Raw genomic sequence first — 24,575 nt, 5'->3', positions numbered from 1 at the left:
GTTTAGTAAAACAGAACTGGAAACAGTTGTACATCTTGTTGATGGTTGTGATGTACTAGTGGCAGAAGGACTACATACTGAAAGACATAATCATTGGGCAAGACTGTTACATTGGGGATTATGCAAACACTATAATACTGAAGCAACTGAAAAGCACTTGAAACATGAGCCACAAAGCATTATAGAAAATGATGAAGTTTGTAAAACATGGGATCACCCATTACCAACAGCTCAAAACACAATGCTAGGAAACGTGATATAGTAGTACATGAAAAGAAGAGAAAAGTAGCATTGATCATGGAAATTGCTACACCTAATGACTACAGTGTCTCTCATACAGTGACACAAAGTAATAAAATACAGGGATTTGCAGGCAGAAAAATTGGGACGATGTGGAAGAACATGCCCATGTGGTTCCAGTAGTAGTAAGAGCAACATGTCTTATAAAAAATAATTTACAATCGTACTGTTGCTTTTGTGTTGATACACAAATAGATGAGTCTTTGTGTGTTCTGTTTAAGTAGCTTTATTCTATACGAACACATCAATGTACAGGCTTATTGACTATGACTTAAGTAACTTATAAACAAAGCAACTACTGAGATCATACATGCTCTCTCGCTGCTTCTACAAAATGGCACTAGGAATTGCACGTGTCTGGAATTTATACATGCACCCACACCCTCGCATGCTTCTTAAAGACATAGCACACACACATTGCACTCCATTCGACATCCTCCATCTTTGAGAAATAGATTGTGCAATTTGGCATGAGATATTTAGCATGCAGAAATCACAGATAATCTATAGACATGCATTATATAATACTATGCACTTATATATATATATATATATATATATATATATATATATATATATATATATATATATATATATCTACTTCATTTGCCCTAACATCCGATTGACTGGCACCCATTTGCCCGACCCCATTTGACCGAAATGTCATTTGACCGAAAATTCATTTGACCGGCACTTCATTTGACCAAGTATTATTGACAAGTAAATGGGATATGCCCCCTTTCCCACTGTAGTGCGACCCTGGAGTTAGAATATATAGTTAGGGGGTGTGTGGGGGGCACAGCCCCCCCACAATGGGGGGTGTGGGGCTGAAGCCCCCCACTTACTTTTGTTTTACTTAGCAATATTAAAGCAAAACTAAACAATATAATATGAAATTAAGTGGGGGGCTTCACCCCCCCCACACCCACCCTAACTATATATTCTAACTCCAGGGTCACACTACAGTGGGGAAGGGGGTATATCCCATTTACTTGCCAATAATACTTGTCAGTCAAATGAATTTTCGGTCAAATGAAATTTCGGTCATTTGGTGTCGGGCAAATGGGTGTCGGTCAATCGGAAGTTAGGGCAAATGAAGTAGACACATATATATATATATATATATATATATATATATATATATATATATATATATATATATATATATATATATATATATATATGTGTGTGTGTGTGTGTGTGTGTGTGTATATATATATATATATATATATATATATATATATATATATATATATATATATATATATATATATATACACACAATCAAGTCCATTTGCTGCATATTTCAAACTAGGCTTAGAAACTCATTCATATCATGTGACATAAAATTGGGAATTAGATTTAACAACTGGCACATTTTCTGCAAAATGCTTGATCTGGGGAATGTTCGAATCACTTTCTGGAACAGAATCAGACTTTTGAACACATTCTGGTCAGGAAACAATGTTTAATTCATTCTCTGATTTAGAGTTTGCATCACAGATACGATGTTGTGATTGCAATGATGATGATTCTGGTACAGAAAGAAGATGTCTGTGATTCCTCCTGTACTCCACACCCTCGGAGCTTACCAAATAGGATCTTGGCTTGGCACAGATGCCTGTAATCTGTCCCATTTGATCCAAACCTTTCGTAGTCTGAATTCATACCGTCTCTCCTTCCCTCAACTAACAAAGTAATCTGCTTGATCTGTCATAACTAATTCTGGATATTATGCTTCTTAAACAATTGAGACTTAATGGTTTTACTATTCTTAGATATAGGTTGCAACAATCTTGATGAAATGGGTAGCAGAGTTCTAGTTTGTCTGGAAAATAGTATTTGAGCAGGCGAGCCAAGAATATCATCACAAGATATGTTTCTGAGATTAAGTAAATTCAAAAATACATTGGTATTGTCACTCTTTGACTTTTCAAGTAATTACTTTGCACTCTCTACAGTTCATTCAGCTAAACCATTGGAATGAGGATATTCAGAACTACTACTGACATGTACAAAGTCCCATTCTCTTGCAAATTTCTGAAACAACTGGCTAGTAAATTGAGTACCATTGTCAGAATAAATTTTTTGTTGACTACCATGAACTGAGAAATGATATTTCAACTTAGTAATAACAGGTGCTGAGGTTAAGTTTGGCCGCAGATCAATCTCAAACCAATTTCATTAAGAGTCTACCAAAACCAAGTAGTGTTGATTGTTCCACTCAAAGATATAAGTTAGTACTGTAGACCAAGGTAGTTCAGGTATTGGATTTAGATGAAGTGGTTCTCTTTGCAAATGCATTCTGGTACTATTACATACTGAACAAGAAGAAATAACTCTATCAATGTATTTTGATAATGAAGGCCAAAATACTAATTGTCTTGCCTTTCCCTTAGTGGATAATACACCTGGGTGACCACGATGCAAAATCTGAATATATTCTTGCTGTAAGGAAGCAGGAACAAGAATTTTAGGACCTTTAAAAATAATGCCATCTTCCATCAACAATTTACCTCTGTAAGGAAAATACGATTGCCCTTCAGGTGATACACTAGATTGCTTTGATGGTCATCCGACACTAATGTAGTGATTAAGCTTTTGTGAAATTGGATCAGTCGTGGTGTGATCTCTCAACTCATCAAGTCTAGTTGTGGAAAAAGTACGCACTGACATTACATCAAAGTCAAAAGTGTCAGCATCAAGCTGTTCTGTTGTACTTCTAGGTGATCTGGATAAGGTATCAGCCAAATAGAGCAATTTACCTTCAGTGTAAACCATTTTGAAATTGAACTTATGCAATTTGAGCATCATTCTTTGTAATCTCACTGGAGCAGAATGCATAGGCTTCTTTAGACTAGTGACTAGAGGCTGATGATCAGTTTCAGTCTGGATAGCTTGACCAATAATCATGAAACTTGGAACATGTGAAAACTATTGCCAAAAGCTCTTTCTCAATTTGTGCATAATGCATCTCAGTTTGAGTGAGTGACCTAGATGCATAGACTACTGGTCTGCCCTCTTGAAGAATAACTGCACCAAGACCAAATTTTGAAGCATCACAGGAAAGAACAACTGGTTTATTCACAACATAGCATCTTAACATGGGTGGGGGTGGGGTGGCAATTTAATGCTTAAGGTCATCAAATGCCTTCTGATGATGTTCCAACCATGACCATACAACATTTTTGTATGTTAGCTCTATCAAAGGTGCTGTCAACTCACTGAAGTCTGGAATAAATTTGCCTAAGTAGCTGACCATGCCCAGAAAACACTGTAAACCTTATACATTGTCTGGTGCTGACATCTCTAGAATAGCTGTTTGTTTGGTTGGGTCAGGTCTTAAGTCTGTACTTGTAAACAAATGACCTACATACGTAACTTCTGGAAGTCTACATTTGCACTTCAGAGGATTTAGCTTCATGTTTACTTCACATATTCTGTCTAGAATTTCTTGAGGTTTCTGTCATGTTCTGTTTTGCCATTGCCTCCAGCTAATAGATCGTCTACTATTATGGCACAAGGATAACCTGAAAAAAATTGTTCCACTGCACCCTAAAAGACTTCACTTGCAGAATTTATTCCAAATGGCATCCTTAGGCATCTGTATCTGCAAACAGACTACCAAAAGTAGTTACAAATGAGGATTTGCAATCAAGCGCCACTTGCCAAAATGAACTCTTTGTATCCAAAACAGAAAATACAGTGGCATTCGGTATTAGGGCTGTGAGTTCTTCAACTGTATGCATTAGATGGTGTGGTCTTTTTAATGCTTTGTTCAATTCTCTAGGATCAATGCATATTCTGATTTTATCTGAGCCTTTCTTGTGAGTGGCTATCATGGACGACACCCATTCAGTTGGTTCTGTGAATGGACAAATCACACCTTGCTGCACCATCTAATCCAACAGAGCTTTAACTTTATTTTGCATTGCTATAGGAACTCTTCTTGCTTGTCTGACTACTGTAGTGATCTCGGGATCCAACTTCATAGAATACACGACAGGAAGCTTGCCCAATTTGTGGTCAAAAATATCAGCCTACTCTGAGAAAATGGCTTCGAAAAAACTGGAACTTGGAACTGCACTCACATGATGAACTTTTTTAGCAAAAGAAAGCATATTCTTTCTTAAACTATCTTTAAGACCTAGTAGAGATTGCAATGGTCATCGGACTATGTAGAATAATAAGTTGTAACAGTTCTCAGCCAAAGAGTATGAAAGTATCACTGAACCTTCAGTTTGAATTTCTTCACCTCCATACACAACAAGTCTCACAGTACTGGTTACATTAAGCTGTTCATTAGTTCTTATCCCTCATAAAATCATCTAAGGCTAGCTTCGAAAGAAAAATTGCACAAGACGCTAAAGATAATCACAAGGCTTTTTTAGTTATGTCAGAAACCTGGGTGGAAACTCCCAGATATGCTCTGAGTTAGTGCAAAATGACAAAAAATACACTGAACCCACAGACATTGCCAACATCCTGGCAGACAGGTTCAGTGCAAACTCCCAAATGAGCAAATGACTATCCCAACAGAGTGTAGCCTCCCTGACATCACAGATGCACAGGTGAGAGCTGCCCTCTCCAAAGCAAAAAACGCAGCATCAGTGGGACTGGACGGTGTCCTGGGCTGCATTTTACATGAGCTCCAAGAAGAACTGAACCCTAACTTAAAATCACTGTTCAGTCTCAGCCTTACAACAGGATATGTACCCAAAGAATGGCGTACAGCAACAGTGGTCCCACTCCATAAAGGTGGTTCCACAACGGACCCCGGAAACTATCGCCCTATAAGCCTAACTAGCCTGGTCTGCAAAGCTATGGAGAGTATCATCATGGAACTCATAAACAAAGACATTGGGAACCTCCAAACACTGGATCCTACTCAATTCAGCTTTGTTAAGGGCAGATCTTGCCTCTTGAACCTGGTCAATTTCTTTGAAACAGTCACCAAGGCCATAGACGAAGGCAAGGTAGTCCACACAGCCTACCTTGACCTTGCAAAATCCTTCGACACAATACCCCACTCGGGCATCATAAATAAGCTCACCAACTTAAATATCAACCCCTATGTCACAAGATGGGTTGCAAACTGGCTTAGGGATAGAACCCACATGGTCAGAATTGCAGGTGTCATGTCAGACTCTAAACCAGTTACAAGTGGCGTTCCACAAGGCTCAGTCCTGGGACCTCTCTTGTTCTGTATATATTTCTCTGAGGTACAGGCTAACACAGGAGGACTATGGCTGACAAAGTCTGTGGATGACTGCAAACTGGGGGCCATAATCGACTCACCTGCTGACACAAGCATCCTCCAAAAGGGTCTGACAGAAATGGATAACTGGTGCCAGAGCCATGGCCTAAAGCTAAATGCCAAAAAGTGCATAGTCATCCCCTTTGGGAAAAACAAAATGTCCACAAATTACCACATAGGTGGTAATCCATTAAGTATGGAAGAAGTAATTAGGGATTTGGGGACCCAAGTAGATTGCAATCTCTCCTTTGACAATCACATTACCAAAGTGGTTAGAAAGACATTCTATATAGCCCACCTTATCACGAAGGGGTTCACATCTAGATTAAGAGAGGTCATTGTGCCCCTCTACTCATCACTCATCAGGCCCATAATTGAATACAATGCCCCATTTGGGATGTACCTTACCTGACACCTGCTACAACTAGAAAGACCCCAAAAGTACCTCACCAAGAGGATCAAGGGACTCAAACAGATGCCCTACACTGTTAAGCTAAAGAAACTCCAGCTCTACTCAGTTGCTTACCGCCTACTCAGAGGCGATCTGTGCCTGACGTATAAAGCCATGTCCAACCCAGAATTAATGGACATGCTCCACCTCAAGAAATCCAAATCCATCAGAACTACATGCTCCAGTGACTTAAACCTCAGCACAGAAATAAATAGAACATGCTGGAGGGACAGATTCATATCCCAGAGGCTTCCCTCACTGTTAGAAAAATATGTATTAATGTATATGTTTAGTGCTTATTAGAAGCAAAGAAGGGATTAATACATTTTTATTCTATTAATGTTATGACAAGAAACATGAATTCATATGAAACTGCAGTGTGCTTTCTGCAAGTTGGCCTCTGACCCTGGCAGCTGCTAGCACAGCAAAAGTTAATGTTTATGCTTTCCACAAGTGATTATCTGCTGGGTCAGGAAATTAAAGTGCAAAATAATGAGAATCTTCTGCTCTATCCTGCTTGAACAATTGGTCTTGTACATGTTCCTTGATAATGCACAGCTGCAAGGAAGAGGTGATACATGAAACAAAGAGTTGGTTAGAGAAATGTATTGAGAACTGTATCTGCTATTGTGCTCAAATTAGCTTAGAACCTTGAGTGGCAACTTTCATAAAAGGACATTATAACTAACCAGGTGGCTAGCAAGGCCACGTTGTTTACCAAAATTCTTTTTTAAGCAAAATGTAGTATCAGCACCTCTGATGAATAGAATATTGTAAGCTAAAATGATGTAAAATAACTTGTGACTGACCACGTCAGTCTGGTAGGCAATGGCTAACAAGAAAGACTATAAAAGTTGTGTACTTCCTGTTTTATTCAGACAAAATTCTGTACTTGTATGTTTTTTGCCTCCTGGTGTACACTAGTAAAGTACCTGAACCTGAACCTCCTGTGTATTGATCTTTTTATTATAGTATTTTTCATTTAACAGATTGGTCCTCCCTCAAATCGGCTACGGATCAGAGCGTAGCGATGGACGAAAACCATATACGGGAGAAGACACTGAAATGGTTCTTCTTGAGAGAAAAGACCTCCAACTGAATAGTCATTCAAAGAGGCTGGCCACTTTCTGATCTATGACTGAAGAGTGGATTTCCACTTCGAACCTTGCTGGTCAATAACGGAGGCTCAGGTAGGGAGAAATTTTGCCTTTTTTCTGTTTTAGATCAGGGACCAGGTTACAGTAAATGTTGTTTTTTGTCAGATTTGTTATACAGATCAGGGACAGAAAAGTTACTGTTTTTTTTGGTCATAGATCAGGGTAACAGAATAAGGTAGGCAGTTATTCTAGATAAACTGTGAAGAAAAACTAAAGTTGTGGTTCCACGTGATAGGAAGGGTTACGTAACATTTTTTTCAGTCAGAATAACATGGGAAATCAGTTCACTAAAACATCGCGAGATCCACCCCTAACTGAAGACGCAAAATACATGCAACTACAACGTGTTGATAATGTTAGATATTAGGAAAAATGGGTTAACAAATATGAATTTGATGGTAAATTAGACAAATCTTCACTTGTTAAACTTATTAAACAGCTTAAAACTGATGCGAAAGGTCAGGTAAAAAAAACAACAATTAGGCATTCCTCAGGCACACAGGTGGATTGAGGAAGCAAACCGTAGGGAACAAAAGAGTAATAATTCAAAGGCAATGTTTTTAGACAAAGAAGATAATAACATAGTAATAGCGACGGCTCCTCCGCCCCCTCTGCTTCCCTTACCAGGATATGAAGCGAGTGGACAAGCTAGTCCACCTCCGCTGTATCCTGATATCCCAGCAAAACCGAAACCGTTTATTAGAGATCCCATTGAGACTAGGTCCCGAACACGTAAAACACAGGGGGACATAGAATCATATCAAATAGAGAAAACTTTACAAGCTGAGAATGAGGAAGAAATATGTCCACTCATAGAAGTACCAAATCCACAGGCAGGACAGGTCAGACAGGACCCGACTTTCTTGGTATATAGACCATGGACACCGGGGGATATCTGGAAGGCTACTGAGGGAATCCCCCATCCAAAAGTTAATTTTACAAAATTCTTAGAAGATTTACAAGGCATGAGGTTAAGTTACCACTTAAATGGGGAAGAAGTAGAAAAAGTAGTTAGACAAATTGTAGGTCCAGATTGGCATATGATTTGTGGCACCTGGAGTCCTCGTAATGCAGAATTTAAGCCACTCCCACATAGTGACGCAGAACTAGACAACAGAGTTAAGGGCCTTACAGACCAAATCTCTGAAAAATGGAAACCTAGAGCAGACTGGACTTGTATTAATCAATGTATACAGCAAGAAAATGAAACAGTAGATGGGTACTATGCCAGATTAATAGAATGTTTCAATAACCACAGCGGTATGACAATTCCCGAAAATCAGACGAATGACTCCCCATATGAATAACAATTGAAAAATGCATTTTTAAAAGGTTGCATTGCACCTATTAGTAGCTTCATTACAAAGCATATGATAGATCATCGAACAAGTAGGTTACGAGCCTTACTTGAATATGCTAGACATGTTGAAAGACACTTTAATAGCAAAAAGAAAAAGAAAGTGCAAGTCTTCACTGCTGAAGATGGAGCTGAGGTTTATGTATTACAGTCTGGTAAGAAGGGTAAGAGAAATGCCCAGGGAAACAAACAATCTGATAAACGGTCAGAAGATTTTGAAGAGAGGAAGAAAAAGGGTGAATGCTTTAAATGCGGGAAAACGGGACATCTAGCAAGGGATTGTAAACAAAATAAGAAGGTAGCTACAGAAGATAAGGGAGATGAGGACTGACTATATGATGGTACACCATATGAGGGTCAGGAGTCATCAAAAAGAGACAATAAAGAAAAGACAAATGTAAATGTGACAGAAGGAGTAGAGGAAGTGCAAGTAGACGTAGAAGATGAAGAAAATTAGATTTTGGACTTAGCATTATTGAACCTTGAGCTCTACCTAGCAGACACAAAACTGGAAGTTACACTTCTGGTAGAGGGGAGGGAAGTTAAATTCCTGTGTGACTCAGGAGCATCGCGGACTCTGATACACCCCTCCAAGTTACCAGAACATTCAGAATCACCTGATTATATATTAGTGAAAGCTGCAAATGGACAGCTATACCGGGAACCACTTTCCCATGATATAGCAATAACTGACCCTGTTTCAGGGATGACTCAGAAGAGTAAAATTGTTGTTTCTGCAAAATGTCCAGTGAACCTATTAGGTAGGGACCTTATGCAGATATTTGGCATAGCAGTAGTTCCAACTATGCAGGGTATGGAGGCACAGCGACAAATGGATACTTTTGTGGTGCGACCGGAGGGTGAAACCTTTTTCTGGTACAGCCAGGACTTGGTTAAGACTGGTCCAGGGGCAGTGACCGAGGAACTGATGAATGTAGCCATCAGTAAATCCCCCTCCCTTGACACTGACAGACAACATTTGTTGCATTGCACTCTGTATTACTGTAGCACACCAGGACCTGATAAGGAATATGAGCAAGAATTGTTAAAAAAATCGTGCAAACAGATTAATATTACGTAATCTGTACTGGGATACTGAGGGGAACAGTGTTGTTAGCTGTTCATTACCTCAAGAGTTCCTTGCACTTTATAAATCTAATCGATTACCACAAGTTAGTTTAACTAAAAACAGAAGTACAAAATGGGCAGACCTAGGAGAAAAAGTCACAAGATGGGAGAAACAAACTGACTTAGAATTATCAGAACAGGGAATACAGAAACAAAAACTGAATTGGTTAACACAGACACACCCAGCTGTACACTTGCAGTCTAGTGAGGACAGCTGATTAGCACTCTTATTAGAAGAAGAGGAAAAAGCCTTATGTGGCATACCAAAGATTCTTTGGTCAACAGGCAAATCAGATGTAGGACTTATTCGAACAGCAGGACCAGTTATTATTACGCCAAAGTCAGCATTTAGACCTCAAAAGAGACAATATCCTTTGAGAAAAGATGCGGAGATAGGAATCAAACCTATAATAGCAGCATTACTTAAGGAAGGAGTACTGGTGGAATCTCCTGATTCACCATGTAATACTCCCTTATTTCCTGTTAAAAAAGCAAACGGGGAATGGCGTATGGTCCAAGATTTACAAGCTGTAAATGATGCAGTAATACCTAGAGCGCCTACGGTGCCAGATCCACACACTTTGTTAAATGATTTGAAACCTCACCAGAAATACTTCTCTGTGGTAGATATCAGTAATGCATTCTTTTCAATACCTATACATCCTGATAGCCAATATTGGTTTGCATTTACATTTCAGGGGAAAAGGTATACTTATACTCGACTACCACAGGGATATTGTGAGAGTCCAACAATATTCGCACAAGAAATGGCTAGTAATTTGGAAAGGATTAACCCCACAGGGGGGTAGTCAGATTCTACTTTATGTAGATGACATCTTGCTAGCAGCCCCCACCCAGCAACAATGCAGGGAGGATACCATAGCACTATTACAATTCTTAGCAACACAGGGACACAAAGTAAACAAAGACAAATTACAGCATTGGAAAAATCAGGTTAAATACCTAGGATATGTAATATCCAAAGAAGGTAGAATACTAGATGAGGATAGAAAAACAGCGATTTTACAAACACCCAAACCAATAACCAAGAAGGAAATGATGTCCTTCCTGGGAACAACCAACTTTTGCCGGAGTTGGATTCCAAACTATGCTTTGGAATCTGCTCCGCTGACTGATTTGATATACAAAAAGCCGATGGCAGCACAAAATTTGTTACAATGGACTTCTGAAGCAGAAATAGCTTTCTGCAGGTTGAAGCAATTGATAGCTTCTTCATTAGTCTTAGGACTACCAAACTATCATAAACGTTTCTTTCAGACTGTAGACTGTAAGCAGGGATATATGACATCAGTGTTAGCACAACAACATGGGGATAAGCAACGCCCCATAGCTTACTATTCATCACAGTTAGACCCAGTGGCGTGATCCTTGCCCCACTGTGTACAAGCAGTAGTCGCAGCTGCAGTGGCAGTACAGGCTTCAGCCTCAGTAGTGTTGTTCCACCCTCTCACATTGAGTGTGCCTCATGCAGTCGCGATTATTTTACTGCAAGAAAAAGTAGCATATCTTTCTCCTGCTAGACACCTTTCCTGTATGACTATACTGTTGAGCCAACCTCATATGACAATTGAACGATGCACGACATTAAATCTATAAACTTTGCTCCCAACCCCTGCGGATGGCACACCGCACAGCTGTCTGCAGGAAATTGAGCAGAAAACATTACCCAGACAAGATCTCACAGATATTCCCTTGGATAATGCCGAGGTGACATATTACGTGGACGGCTCATGCAGAAGGAGCCCTACAGGGAAAAATCTAGTGGGGTATGCAGTAGTTACAGACACTGAAACCTTAAAAGCTCAATCCTTACCACACAACTTATCTGCAAAAGCAGCAGAATTGATTGCCTTGACACGAGCTTGTACTTTAGCATGACAAATGTGTAAACATATATACAGACAGTCAGTATGCTTTTTTCTACTGTACATGTTTTTGTGCAACAGTGGAAAAATAGAGGGATGATAACATCTAGTGGCAAACCAATTAAGCATGTGCAATTTATTTTAGATTTGTTAGAATCCATTCAGTTACCTACCAAAGTAGCTATTTGCAAATGCGTAGCTCATACGAAACAACAGGACAGAATTTCAAAAGGTAATGCGAGAGCTGATGCAGCTGCAAAGCAAGCAGCTTCAGACTCAGAAACTTTTCTTCTAGATGAGGAATTACAACCCTCTGAAATTTTAGATCTAGAAATGTTAAAAACAATGCAGACGCTTACTACAAAAGCAGAAAAACAAAAATGGGAAAGACGAGGAGCAATCCTGGAAAACAGACTGTACATCTCTAAAGAAAAAAAAACTATTTTGCCATCTAATCTGTTTAGATATGCAGCTTTGTTGAGCCATGGGCAGTGCCATGTCTCAACAGGGGGGATGGTGCAGTTAGTAAACCGAATATTCCAAACGTATGGATTTACAAATTATACAAAAAAATTTTGTGCGGCATGTCATGTTTGTAATAAACATCATGCACAAGGGGCATTAAAACCTAAACAAGGGAATTGTGCTTATCACCCTCAGTCTGCAGGACTGGTGGAGAGGCACAATGGAGTCCTTAAAAATAAACTTAGAAAGTTAGTTAGTGAGACACAGAAGAACTGGGTGTACTGTCTGCCTCTGGCACTGCTGAGTATGTGAACAGTTCCAAATGCAAAGGGTTTAACTCCTTTTGAAATGGTGTTTGGGAGGGCATATTATGTACCTCAGTGGAAAGCTCTCATGCCTGCAGAACAGGAGGCTGATAGTTCACTAGCTAGTTATATGAGGAAACTGTTAACAAATAAATCTCTTTTGCAATTTAACTCTGTTTCAGATAAAGAACAGACCAGATAATTGGAAGCGATTCTAGCCCCAGGCACGTGGGTCTGGGTGAAGGTAACAAAGAGGAAGAATTGGGCAAGCCCGAAGTGGGAAGGACCGTACCAGGTATTATTGGCAACGCCTACTGCGGTCAGAGTAGCTGAGAGGACTTCTTGGATTCATTTGACGCATTGTAAACCGGTAAAGAACTTTCAACTTGATAAGAACATTGTAACTGTTACACAACAAGAACAAAATTACCAAGAATAGAGCAAATAGAAATGCGGAGCAACCTCAAAAATGTTGCATAATCATCTTATTGATTGTACATTTATTAACTGTACTAGCGACAATTTTCTTTTTGTTGTGGTTTTTCCTTTTTTCAACCACACAAGTAAAGTTGGGTAAACATGATGAATCACCCATAGACTGGCATCCAAACTTTAACACATACCTAGCAATTAAACGTGTATATGCTAAGACTTTAAACATTTCAAACTGCTGGATTTTTACAGCTATACCAACAGCATATGGGGGACTGCTAATGTCCGCTATTCCTTTAGGGATCAATGAGACTTGGGAAAATCTGCTTTGTGACACTACAACTGTGAGATCACAGGATAAAATAGCATTGTATTTACCTATTACACAAAAGGGGACTGTGTGTTTTTATAAAAACGATACTCTCCAGGTGGGCTGGAGTAACTGTAACATAACAATATCTTATAAATGTTACATTAAGACTAGTAGTGGGAATACTGTTTGCAATAGTTTCATAGTTTCATAGTTTAGTACTAGGCTATCTGCCCTGGGGCATTTGTAAGCCTAGCCATAGTGATGTGGCTTTCGCCACCCCATGAAATGGTACAAAAATGCACAGAATAGATTTAGAATACTGTGCCTCTGTCTAGTAGTGACACAGTGAAGGTCCCCTTATATAATAGAATTAGTTTACTGTACCCCTGTCTAGTAGTGACACAGATGTGACCCCTGGGGTAAACGTACGATCTCCCATCCACTCATCAAGATTTCTCTTGAAGAGAGTCAGTGAGGGGCTCTGCCTAACATGAACTGGGATCTTGTTCCAGAGCATGGGAAGCCTCTGGGTTATGAATCTATCCCTCCAGCATGACCTATTCATACTTGTGCCGAGGTTTAAGTCTTTAGCTCTCGTGGTTCTGATGGATTTAGATTTTTTGAGGTGGAGCATGTCCATCAGTTCCTGATTGGACATGTCCTTGTACGTCAGGCAGAGATCACCTCTGAGCAGGCGGTATGCTACTGAATAGAGCTGGAGTTTCTTTAGTCTGGCAGAATAAGACATATGTTGGAGACCCTTGATCCTCTTGGTGAGGTACTTTTGTGGTCTCTCCAGCTGTTGCAAATGCCGGGTGAGGTACATACCAAATGGGGCATTGTACTCAATCATGGGTCTGATGAGGGAGGAGTATAGGGGTACAATGACATCCTTGGATCTGGATGTGAATCCCTTCATGATAAGGTGTGCAAGGTAGAATGTTTTCTAACCACTTTGGCAACGTGGGTGTCAAATGAGAGGTCGCTGTCGACTTGGGTCCCTAGGTCTCTGATTACTTTTCCGTACTCAGTGGGTTGCTGTCTATGTGATCATTTGTGGGTACTTTGTTTTTCCCAAAGGGGATGACTATACATTTTTTGGCATTTAGTTTAAGGCCATGACTCCGGCACCAGTTGTCAGTTTCTGTGAGGCCTTTTTGTAGGATGTATGTGTCCGCTGGTGTATCGACTATGGCGCCTAGTTTGCAGTCATCTGCGAACTTTGTCAGCCACAACCCTTCCATGTTTGTTTTAACATCTGAGAAATAAATGCCGAACAAGAGGGGTCCCAGGACAGATCCCTGTGGGACACCACTTGTGACTGGCTTTGAGTCTGACATTGCTCCAGCAATTTTAACTGTATGGGTTCTGTCCTTTAGCCAGTTTGCAACCCATCTAGTGACATAAGGGTTTACGTTTAAGCTGTTGAACTTATCTATGATGCCTGAGTGAGGTATTGTGTCGAAGGCCTTAGCCAAGTCCAGGTAGGCTGTATGGACTGCTTTGCCCTCATCAATGGCTCTAGTGACTGTTTCAAAAAAGTCAACCAGGTTCAAAAGGCAGGATCTGCCCTTTACAAAGCTGAACTGGGTGGGGTCAAGTGTCTGTAGGTCCCCAATGTGTCTGTTTATGAGTTCCATAATGATTCTTTCCATAGCTTTGCAGACCAGGCTGGTTAAGCTTATGGGGTGGTAGTTCCCAGGGTCTGTAGAGGTACCCCCTTTGTGGAGTGGGACCACTGTTGCTGTATGCCAGTGTTCAGGTACATATCCTGTAGTAAGGCTAAGGTTAAATAGCATTTTTATGTGCGGGTTTAGCTCCTCTTGGAGTTCACATGTATAGCAACCGGGATACCGTCGGGTCCCATTGATGCTGTGTTTTTAGCTTTGTTGAGGGTGGCTCTCACTTGGACATCTGAGATGACAGGGAGATTACATTCAGCTGGGATAAGTATTTCTTCTTTTGGGGGTGAGGGAGGGGAGAAATTTGCACTGAACCTGTCAGCCAGAATGTTGGCAATATCTGTGGGTTCAGTGTATTTTTTGTTGCTGTGAACTAACTCTGAGCATATCTGAGGGTTTCAGCCCAGGTTTCTGACATAGCTGAAGAAGGCTTTGTGGTTATCTTTAGTGTCCTTAGCGATTTTTCTCTCAAAGTTGGCCTTGGATGTTTTTATGAGAGAACGTAGTTTTCTGCTAGTGTTGATCAGAGATGTCTTCCCTTTATGGGATTTTGCTCTGTCGTGCAGTAGCTTCCTTCTTTTGTTATACAATTTGTTAATGGCTGAGGTCCACCAGACAGGATGCTTGCCTTTGGTGGAGAGGGACTTGGACTTATTTGGGATTGCATGATCCATGCATTCTTGGAGATGTCCATAGAAAGCATTTGTGAAGGATTCGGCATTGTGGGATGTGGTATCCACTGGCCCAGTGGGCTTAAAGGATACCATCTCAGTCTTAAGAAGAGTGAAGTCTGCTTTTGAGAAGTTTTTCACTGTGGTCTTTTGTGCTGGGGTGGAGGTGGGATATGTATATCCATGGTGATTAGTTTGTGGTCAGATCTCACTAGTGAGGGGTATACCTCTGGTGTGGAGCATTTTGTCCCCATGTTTGTGATGATCAGGTCTAGTATATTATCTCCGCTAGTGGGAGAGGTGACTAGTTGTTCCAGTGCATTTGAATTTATGAATTCCAGGAACCTTTGGGCTAGGGTGTTAGGGCTAGAATAATGTACCCAATCTATGTTTGGGTAGTTGAAGTCTCCCAGTATGATGGTATTTTGTGATACATTCATATCCTCCAATGTCTTCAGGAAGGCTGAGTGGGGTTCCTGAGATTGGGAGGGTGGTCTGTAACATGCTACCAGTTGTATAGCAGTTTTGATTATGGTTAGTTGCACCTGTATGGTCTCCGATGCTTCATGTGTTGCTATTAACCTGGAGGTGTGGGTGTCCTTGATGAATATGGACATTCCCCTCCTTTGTGGTTCGGCCGGGTTTTGGGGCGAAAAGCATGTCTGAGGTATAGCCTGGTAGCGCTGGGGTGCTCTCAGGAGCCTTGAACCAGGTTTCAGTTACTGCACAGACGTCAATGTTCTCCATACTGAGGAGTGCATTGAGTGCCTGCATCTTGAGATTTAGACTTCTGGCGTTGAGCAGTATTACCCTTAGTTTTTTTTCCATTTTTGTTTTCTAAGGAGGTGGGTTTGTCTTTTGAGCCTTGCCTAAAAAAGGCACTATGGGGGTGGCAAGAGCCTTAGCCAATATCCAGAAGCCCAGTGGTGACAGGTGCAAGCCATCCCTTGCGAAGCAACGTGGCTTGTCCAACATGTCATCCCACGCAGACAGACATTGGATCCCCTTAGAATGACACCAGTACTTGAGCCAATTATTAAAGCTGATCATCTTGTCTTTGTATTGTGGCATCATTCTTGGTGAGGGCAAGATGCTGCTCAGGGTCAGGGTCATACCAGCCTGGGCTACATAATCAGAGAGCTCCTCTATGTCTCTTTTCATGTAGTCCAGGGAGGTACGTCTCAGGTCATTCATGACAGCATGGACAATGACGGAGTCATATTTGTACTTGCTTTGGAGTGACCTGAGTGCGTGTGTTATGTGGCGGATCCTAGCTCCCGATAGGCAGCTCACAGTCACCCTCTCCTTGTTCAGCCTGGTAAGCGGGACATCAGTGTGTCTGACTATAGAGTCACCTATTACTAGTGTATCAGGCATGGTGTTTGGTGATTGATTGACACACTGATTTATTGAAGTATGTGTTGCATGTGTTTTGTTTTGAGGTGGTGGATTTTTGGATGTCTGCTTTGGGAGCCTCTGTTGTTTTGGTAAGTTTTTTATTAGAGCCTCCGAGTATGTCTTTGTGTTTTTATGTGTTTGGTTTGCAGTTGTGGTAGGTCTATGTGGGACTGGGTTTGTTGTGTGTGTGGTTACCATCTCCTCCTGTCTGATCATGCCAGCCCTGAGTTGAGAGAGTTCAGCCTCCAGTTTGGCTATATAGTTGCATCTCTCACATGTATTTGTGTTTGTTGGGAGGTGGAGAGGGTTGTCTGTGTACATGAGACAATTGTAGCATTGTTTCAAGATACCCAGATTAACCAGCTGAACTGGAGAGGATGCCAGTAATCTACCACTCAACATGCTAGAACAGTATAAGGGAGTGCTGTGCCTTTAAGGGAAGTGGATATTAACAGGGGTGGTAGGTGGATGTAGTGCTTACTTAGTACGAGAGTGCTTACTTAGCAGAGAAGTTTTGAGAACAAGTGCTAGGCTTATAATATAGCGAGTAGTCTGATTATACTAAGAGTAGAGCTTCCTTAAGGGAAAATTTGAAGAGCAGACTTGGCGGAGTAAGAAGAAGTTTAACCTTGTTTAACCAGAGCTGCGCTATGCGCAAAAATGCGCAAAGCTGTGCAAATGCGGATTTTAAACAGGGAACTTCAAAAGAGCTAGAAATGGTCCAAAACAACCAATTACTACAGCTCTTGTGCTGAGGTCACTTCCTACAGGGACAGGTAGGCTGCTCAAGGCTCCCCACTCCCACTGGTGAGCAAAGAAACTTCCTTCTATCCAAGTAAGGTAATGAACAACACAGGAACTACACCACAGCCCAGAATACAGCAATGCCTGTAAACTGGTCTAAACTAGTCGAGGAGAGGTGGGAAAACAAGGATTATTTTTTGTTTTTTTTTGTTTTTAGATAGAAACACACAGAAAATGCAGAAACAGTAATAAATCAGTTACACAGGCTAGCACACTTTAGTGGGCAGCCTCAACAGTTAAATTAAACAAAAAAACAAACTTTCGATCAAATTCGACTAAAATGTAACTTTAAGTGCAGATATTAAAATAATGCAGCAAACAGCTAAAAACAGTTTAGGCTTGTTTAGGGTAAGCTAGAGAAGCTATTTCAAGTAAAAAAAACAGCAAAGATACTTAAATCCAGAAAGTAGTCGCTTTTCTGAGTTCTCTGTAGCTAGGACCACTCTGCAGGACCACGAGGAGCTTGTCTGAGTAGTATAGCCAGAAAAAATGCCCAGAGGCAGATTTTAAACAGGGAATTTCAAAAGAGCTAGAAATGGTCCAAAACAACCAATTACTACAGCTCTTGTGCTGAGGTCACTTCCTACAGGGACAGGTAGGCTGCTAAAGGCTCCCCACTCCCACTGGTGAGCAAAGAAACTTCCTTCTATCCAAATAAGGTAATAAACAACACAGGAACTACAGCACAGCCCAGAATACAGCAATGCCTGTAAACTGGTCTAAACTAGTCGAGAAGAGGTGGGAAAACAAGGATTATTTTTTTGTTTTTTTGTTTTTAGATAGAAACACACAGAAAATGCAGAAACAGTAATAAATCAGTTACACAGGCTAGCACACTTTAGTGGGCAGCCTCAACAGTTAAATTAAACAAACAAACAAACAAACTTTCGATCAAATTTGACTAAAATGTAACTTTAAGTGCAGATATTAAAATAATGCAGCAAACAGCTAAAAAGCAGTTTAAGCTTGTTTAGGGTAAGCTAGAGAAGCTATTTCAAGTAAAAAAACAGCAAAGATACTTAAATCCAGAAAGCAGTCGCTTTTCTGAGTTCTCTGTAGCTAGGACCACTCTACAGGACCACGAGGAGCTTGTCTGAGTAGTATAGCCAGAAAAAAACGCCCAGAGGCAGATTTTAAACAGGGAACTTCAAAAGAGCTAGAAATGGTCCAAAACAACCAATTACTACAGCTCTTGTGCTGAGGTCACTTCCTACAGAGACAGGTAGGCTGCTCAAGGCTCCCCACTCCCACTGGTGAGCAAAGAAACTTCCTTCTATCCAATTAAGGTAATGGACAACACAGGAACTACACCACAGCCCAGAATACAGCAATGCCTGTAAACTGGTCTAAACTATTCGAGGAGAGGCGGGAAAACAATGATTTTTTTTTGTTTTTTTTTGTTTTTAGATAGAAACACACAGAAAATGCAGAAACAGTAATAGATCAGTTACACAGGCTAGCACACTTTAGTGGGCAGCCTCAACAGTTAAATTAAACAAACAAACAAACAAACTTTCGATCAAATTCGACTAAAATCTAACTTTAAGTGCAGATATTAAAATAATGCAGCAAACAGCTTAAAAAACAGTTTAAGCTTGTTTAGGGTAAGCTAGAGAAGCTATTTCAAGTAAAAAACAGCAAAGATACTTAAATCCAGAAAGTAGTCGCTTTTCTGAGTTCTCTGTAGCTAGGACCACTCTGCAGGATCACGAGGAGCTTGTCTGAGTAGTATAGCCAGAAAAAAATGCCCAGAGGCGGATTTTAAACAGGGAACATTCAAAAGAGCTAGAATTGGTCCAAAACAACCAATTACTACAGCTCTTGTGCTGAGGTCACTTCCTACAGGGACAGGTAATACTAACTATGATTCATATTTAAACTCAATGAAAACGACATTGAATGAAATGCAAAGAAATCCTGTTTTGTTTAAACAATTGTCAATCATAGATAAGAAAATGTTTCATGCAGGGCGAGTGCGTATTAGCACTAAAGTTGAAAACTGTTATTTTGTGTGTGGGAAAAGGGCATGCAAATGGTTACCTGAGAATTGGTTCGGCAGTTGTTTTTTGGGTTACCTGGTTCCGGCCATATGACACACTGCGGAATTGCTTCTGGGAAAAATACGGAATGTAAGAGATGTTACCAAGAAAACTGAAGATCCAATTGAGAAACCTGTGAATTCAGTAGGGCAAATTGAAGCAAGCTCTGTGAAGGACAAAGACAAATTGACACATATGGACTTGAGTGACGCTGTTATATCTTGGGCAGGTATACTCCCAGCATATGGCGCAGTAAAATCGATTTGGGAGCTGAGAAAACTGTCGAAACTTCTTGAAGTAATGAGTAATGCAACTTTTCCTGCTCTCGAATTAGTGACTGATGAACTAAATGACATGAGAACTCTTGTGTTGCAAAATCGTATGGCTGTCGACTTCACCCTGGTGGCGAGAGGTGGTACATGCACGTTGATAAAAGAGGAGTGCTGTTCTTATATACCAGACAATAAGCATGAGATTAATAACCATCTGGAGATGATTCAGCAAGTGTCGGCCATGACCAAACCAGGCCCAAACCCACTGACGGACTTTTTCCAGAATTTGTTTGGGGGGTGGGGTACCATCCTAATGAACATTCTGATTGCCATTTGTGTAGGTTTACTCCTATTGGGAGCATGTATTTGTTGTGGAATTCCCTGCATGAAAAGATTAATTAAAGATTTCATAGATATGTCTGTCTTTGAAACCCTGTATCAAGACATTGAACTTGAAAAACTGGTTTCAAATGAAATTCTTTCCGAAGTCTAAACTGAATGACTCTCCTAACTGCAAGTCCTAAGTGGAAGAGGTTAGGAGAAGAAATAAAACTGTTTATGCTTTTGAGAATAGAATAAAAGTATTAACAGGGGAAAATGTTAGAAAAATATGTATTAATGTATATGTTTAGTGCTTATTAGAAGCAAAGAAGGGATTAATACATTTTTATTTTATTAATGTTATGACAAGAAAAATGAATTCATATGAAACTGCAGTGTGCTTTCTGCAAGTTGGCCTCTGACCCTGGCAGCTGCTAGCACAGCAAAAGTTAATGTTTATGCTTTCCACAAGTGATTATCTGCTGGGTCAGGAAATTAAAGTGTAAAATAATGAGAATCTTCTGCTCTATCCTGCTTGAACAATTGGCCTTGTACATGTTCCTAGATAACGCACAGCTGCAAGGAAGAAGTGATACATGAAACAAAGAGTTGGTTAGAGAAATGTATTGAGAACTGTATCTGCTATTGTGCTCAAATTAGCTTAGAACCTTGAGTGGCAACTTTCATAAAAGGACATTATAACTAACCAGGTGGCTAGCAAGGCCACGTTGTTTACCAAAATTCTTTTTTAAGCAAAATGTAGTATCAGCACCTCTGATGAATAGAATATTGTAAGCTAAAATTATGTAAAATAACTTGTGACTGACCACGTCAGTCTGGTAGGCAATGGCTAACATGAAAGACTATAAAAGTTGTGTACTTCCTGTTTTATTCAGACAAAATTCTGTTTTGCCTCCTGGTGTACACTAGTAAAGTACCTGAACCTGAACCTCTTGTGTATTGATCTTTTTATTACAGTATTTTTCATTTAACACTCACTCTGGAACAAAATCCCAATCCATGTCAGACAGAGCCCCTCAATGACCCTCTTCAAGAGGAATCTTGATGTTTGGATGGGAGATCGTAAATTTACCCCTGGGATCTCTTCTGTGTCACTGCTAGACAGAGGCATGGTAAATTAACCTTAAATGGGCTATCTTCTGTGACCTACTATACAGAGGCACAGTCAACTAATCTAAGAAGGGTGGTGAAAGCCAAACACACTCTGGCTAGGCTTGTAAATGCCCTAGGGCAGATAGCCTAGTATCAACCTATGAACCTATGAACCTATGAAATGTGTCCACTGATATAACATTGCACTTTGACCCAGTGTCTACTTTGAGCTCTGTGGAGTTTCAATTGATCCAAACTGTACAAAACACTTCACTCCTTGTTAATAAGTTTACTGCATCATCTCTTTCTCTAAGTACTGATACACCATCCACATAGAAAGCTGACTGGTTTGGCCCTACTTGATCAAAGTGTGACCTTTCATTACAACTGAGTGAGGCTTACTTGATTTGCAGAACTTTTGGAAATGGTTCCATTTTTTACACTTGCGACATTGCTGACCATATGCTAGACACTTCTCTCTTTTAGACTCATGATTTGCACCACAATTGCGACACTTAACAATAAAGCTAGATTTGTGTTTTGCTGACTCACATTTGTGTTGCACTGAGCTGGTGGTGTCACTTTTACTGGAACCTTCTGGAAAGCTGCATACCTTCTTTGGAAACCCTGTGGCTGTCCCTTGCTTAGGCCTGTTCCTGTTTGCCACATGTTGCATACTATCTCCGTTTGCTCTGGAGCTTACTGAAACCATACTTTAGTCACTCGCAAGCATATTCATATGTCTTTCTGTCACCTCATGGATCTGACAAATCTCTGTTGCTTTGCTTAATGCGAAATCACTGTCATCTTTCTCACTGCAGCACTATTAATACCACACACGTCTGTCCTTTATCAGTCCATCTTTCAAATCTCCAAACCGACACATTTTAGCTGTTTCTCAAGTCAGTTATATAAGCTGCAAATGTTTCTCATGGTTTCTGATTTTTTATGTAAAACAAATGTCTCTCTAATGTAACATTCATCTGAGGGTTGTACATTTTTCTGAACTTACGTTTCAAACACTCGGGGTCTTCCCTTGATAAAGCTGGCACAACAAAATGGTGGTCTGCACCTTCACCTCCATACACTGCTGGTGCATATACAAATGAACGTTCTCTCTCTCTATGGCCTCAGATCCTGCTAGAGTAAACAAAATGAATGCCTTGGTGTGTGCCTCTCTATCTGCATAAGCTGCTTGTATGAAAATATCATACTCTTGTTCAGATATTCTCCAGTTCTCTGCAATATTCTGATCAAACACAAGTGGTTGAGGTTTTTGAAATCTGTCTGCCATATTAACACATACCAGTGAAGGGTCTTGCAAATAAGCACAAAGATACACACGCACACACACACACACACACACACACACACACACACACACACACACACACACACACACACACACACACACACACACACACGTTCATAAGTAATTGGCATAAACACAATTTGCTCAATGCCTTTGTGCCTTGAACTTATACTTTCTCTCTTTAAGTGTATCAGAATTATGTGAATGAACAACCTCATAGTACTTTCAAATAACTGGCTTTGCGAAATAAACTTCTCTGGCTTCTCAATGCTTTATTGCTGTTTGCGAAAAATAGCTTTTCAGATTTCTCGATGCTTTACTGCATCTTGCGAAATAGCTTTTCAGATTTCTAGATACTTTACTGTATTTTGCGAAATAGCTTCCTCTGGCTATCAGTGCTTTATGAAACTTTACAGAATAGCTTTTCAGACTTTTCCATCCTTTACAGAGTTTTGCGGAATAATTTATCAGACTTTTTGATGCTTTATGAAATCTTTGATTGGTAAAGGCAGAAATGCCAAAGTCATTTATCATCACTCACTATGCTTGCAGAATTGGTAATGGCAGACATGCTAAAGTCATTTACTTTCGGAATTGGTAAAGGCAGAAATGCTAAAGTAATCGCTTCAAACTTTATCGACAAAGGCAGGAATGCTGCAGTCATATGCCATCAGTTGTTAAAGTCGTCACTTTAAGAAACATCAAGAACTTTACAATGCGACTGAGTAATTCATGAGCACTGTAATACTCTTGTAATCTTTTGTAAGAAACACCTTTTATCAATGGAAGAACCATATCAAGCAACTGTACAATGTGAATAAATCAAACTTTTGTTGCCCAAATTCAATATCTTTTAAAGTAATTGCACTTTGCAAATGACTAGATGCAGTACACTGAAATGTCCCCAAAATGATGACACCTTGTTAGGCAACTCTTTATAGTGCAAGAAGCATTCTGTAATGGTGGCACTTTGCAAACAGACACAACCAGCACAATAACCTTTGTTCAAATAACTATGCTTTGACTGGATTACATGAAATATTGCACTTTGTACACAGTGAACTCTTTGAAATACAGGCACAGTAATATGCACACACTATAACCACTTTTACATACTCTGATACACCTCGAATAACTTTAATTATGCCCTTGCCACAATACAAAGTTGTAGTTATGCCCAAACACAGCACTTTGCCCAAACAAAGTAGTTGCCTTTCTTTATTTTTGATTACTGTGCCCTTTTTTCTTTTCTTATTATATTCTGTTTGCTTGTTTAAGCCCTTTTCCATGTCCAACTTACTTTTCTTATGCTCGTTTTGCTCTAAACATATCCAGTTCTGCCTCAAACACACTCGTTCTGCCTTAAACATGCTCATTTTGTACTTTAAAGTCAATCATCTTGTCAAATGCTTTTATCTCAAACATTTTCTTTAGTTAACAAACTTTTTTGTATTTTCCACTTGCCTGATAATGTGGTTTGTGCCCTTGTAATGGACTTTCTTGCCTCTTTTTGCATTAAGTAAACAATTTGTATTATTTTTCATTACATTTGATTCTTTCTGGTTGTGTTTGTACTGTTTTCTTTCGGTTTTATCTTCACTGTTATCTTTACACATCATGGCTCCAAATGTTCTTTTCTTTTCCATCACAGTTCTGACACCATGTTGCTTTCGTGTTGGTACATGAATAAACAAGTCTTTGTGGGTTATCTTTAAGCAGCTTTATTCTATACAAACACATCACTGTAGAGGCTTATTGACTATGATTTAAGTAACCTATATACAAACTAACTACTGCGATCATACATGCTCACTCTCTGGCTGCTTCTACAAAATGGCACTAGGGATTGCATGTGTCTGGAATTTATATGTGTGCGCACAGCCTTGCATGTTTTTTAAAGACATAGCAAATG

The sequence above is a fragment of the Protopterus annectens genome, chromosome 3.part0 (assembly GCF_019279795.1).
Source record: "Protopterus annectens isolate FY-2018-M chromosome 3.part0, PAN1.0, whole genome shotgun sequence".
NCBI classification, from domain to species: Eukaryota; Metazoa; Chordata; order Ceratodontiformes; family Protopteridae; genus Protopterus; species Protopterus annectens.
The sequence above is the reverse complement of the archived record's forward strand: the minus strand, read 5'-3'. Positions refer to the sequence as shown.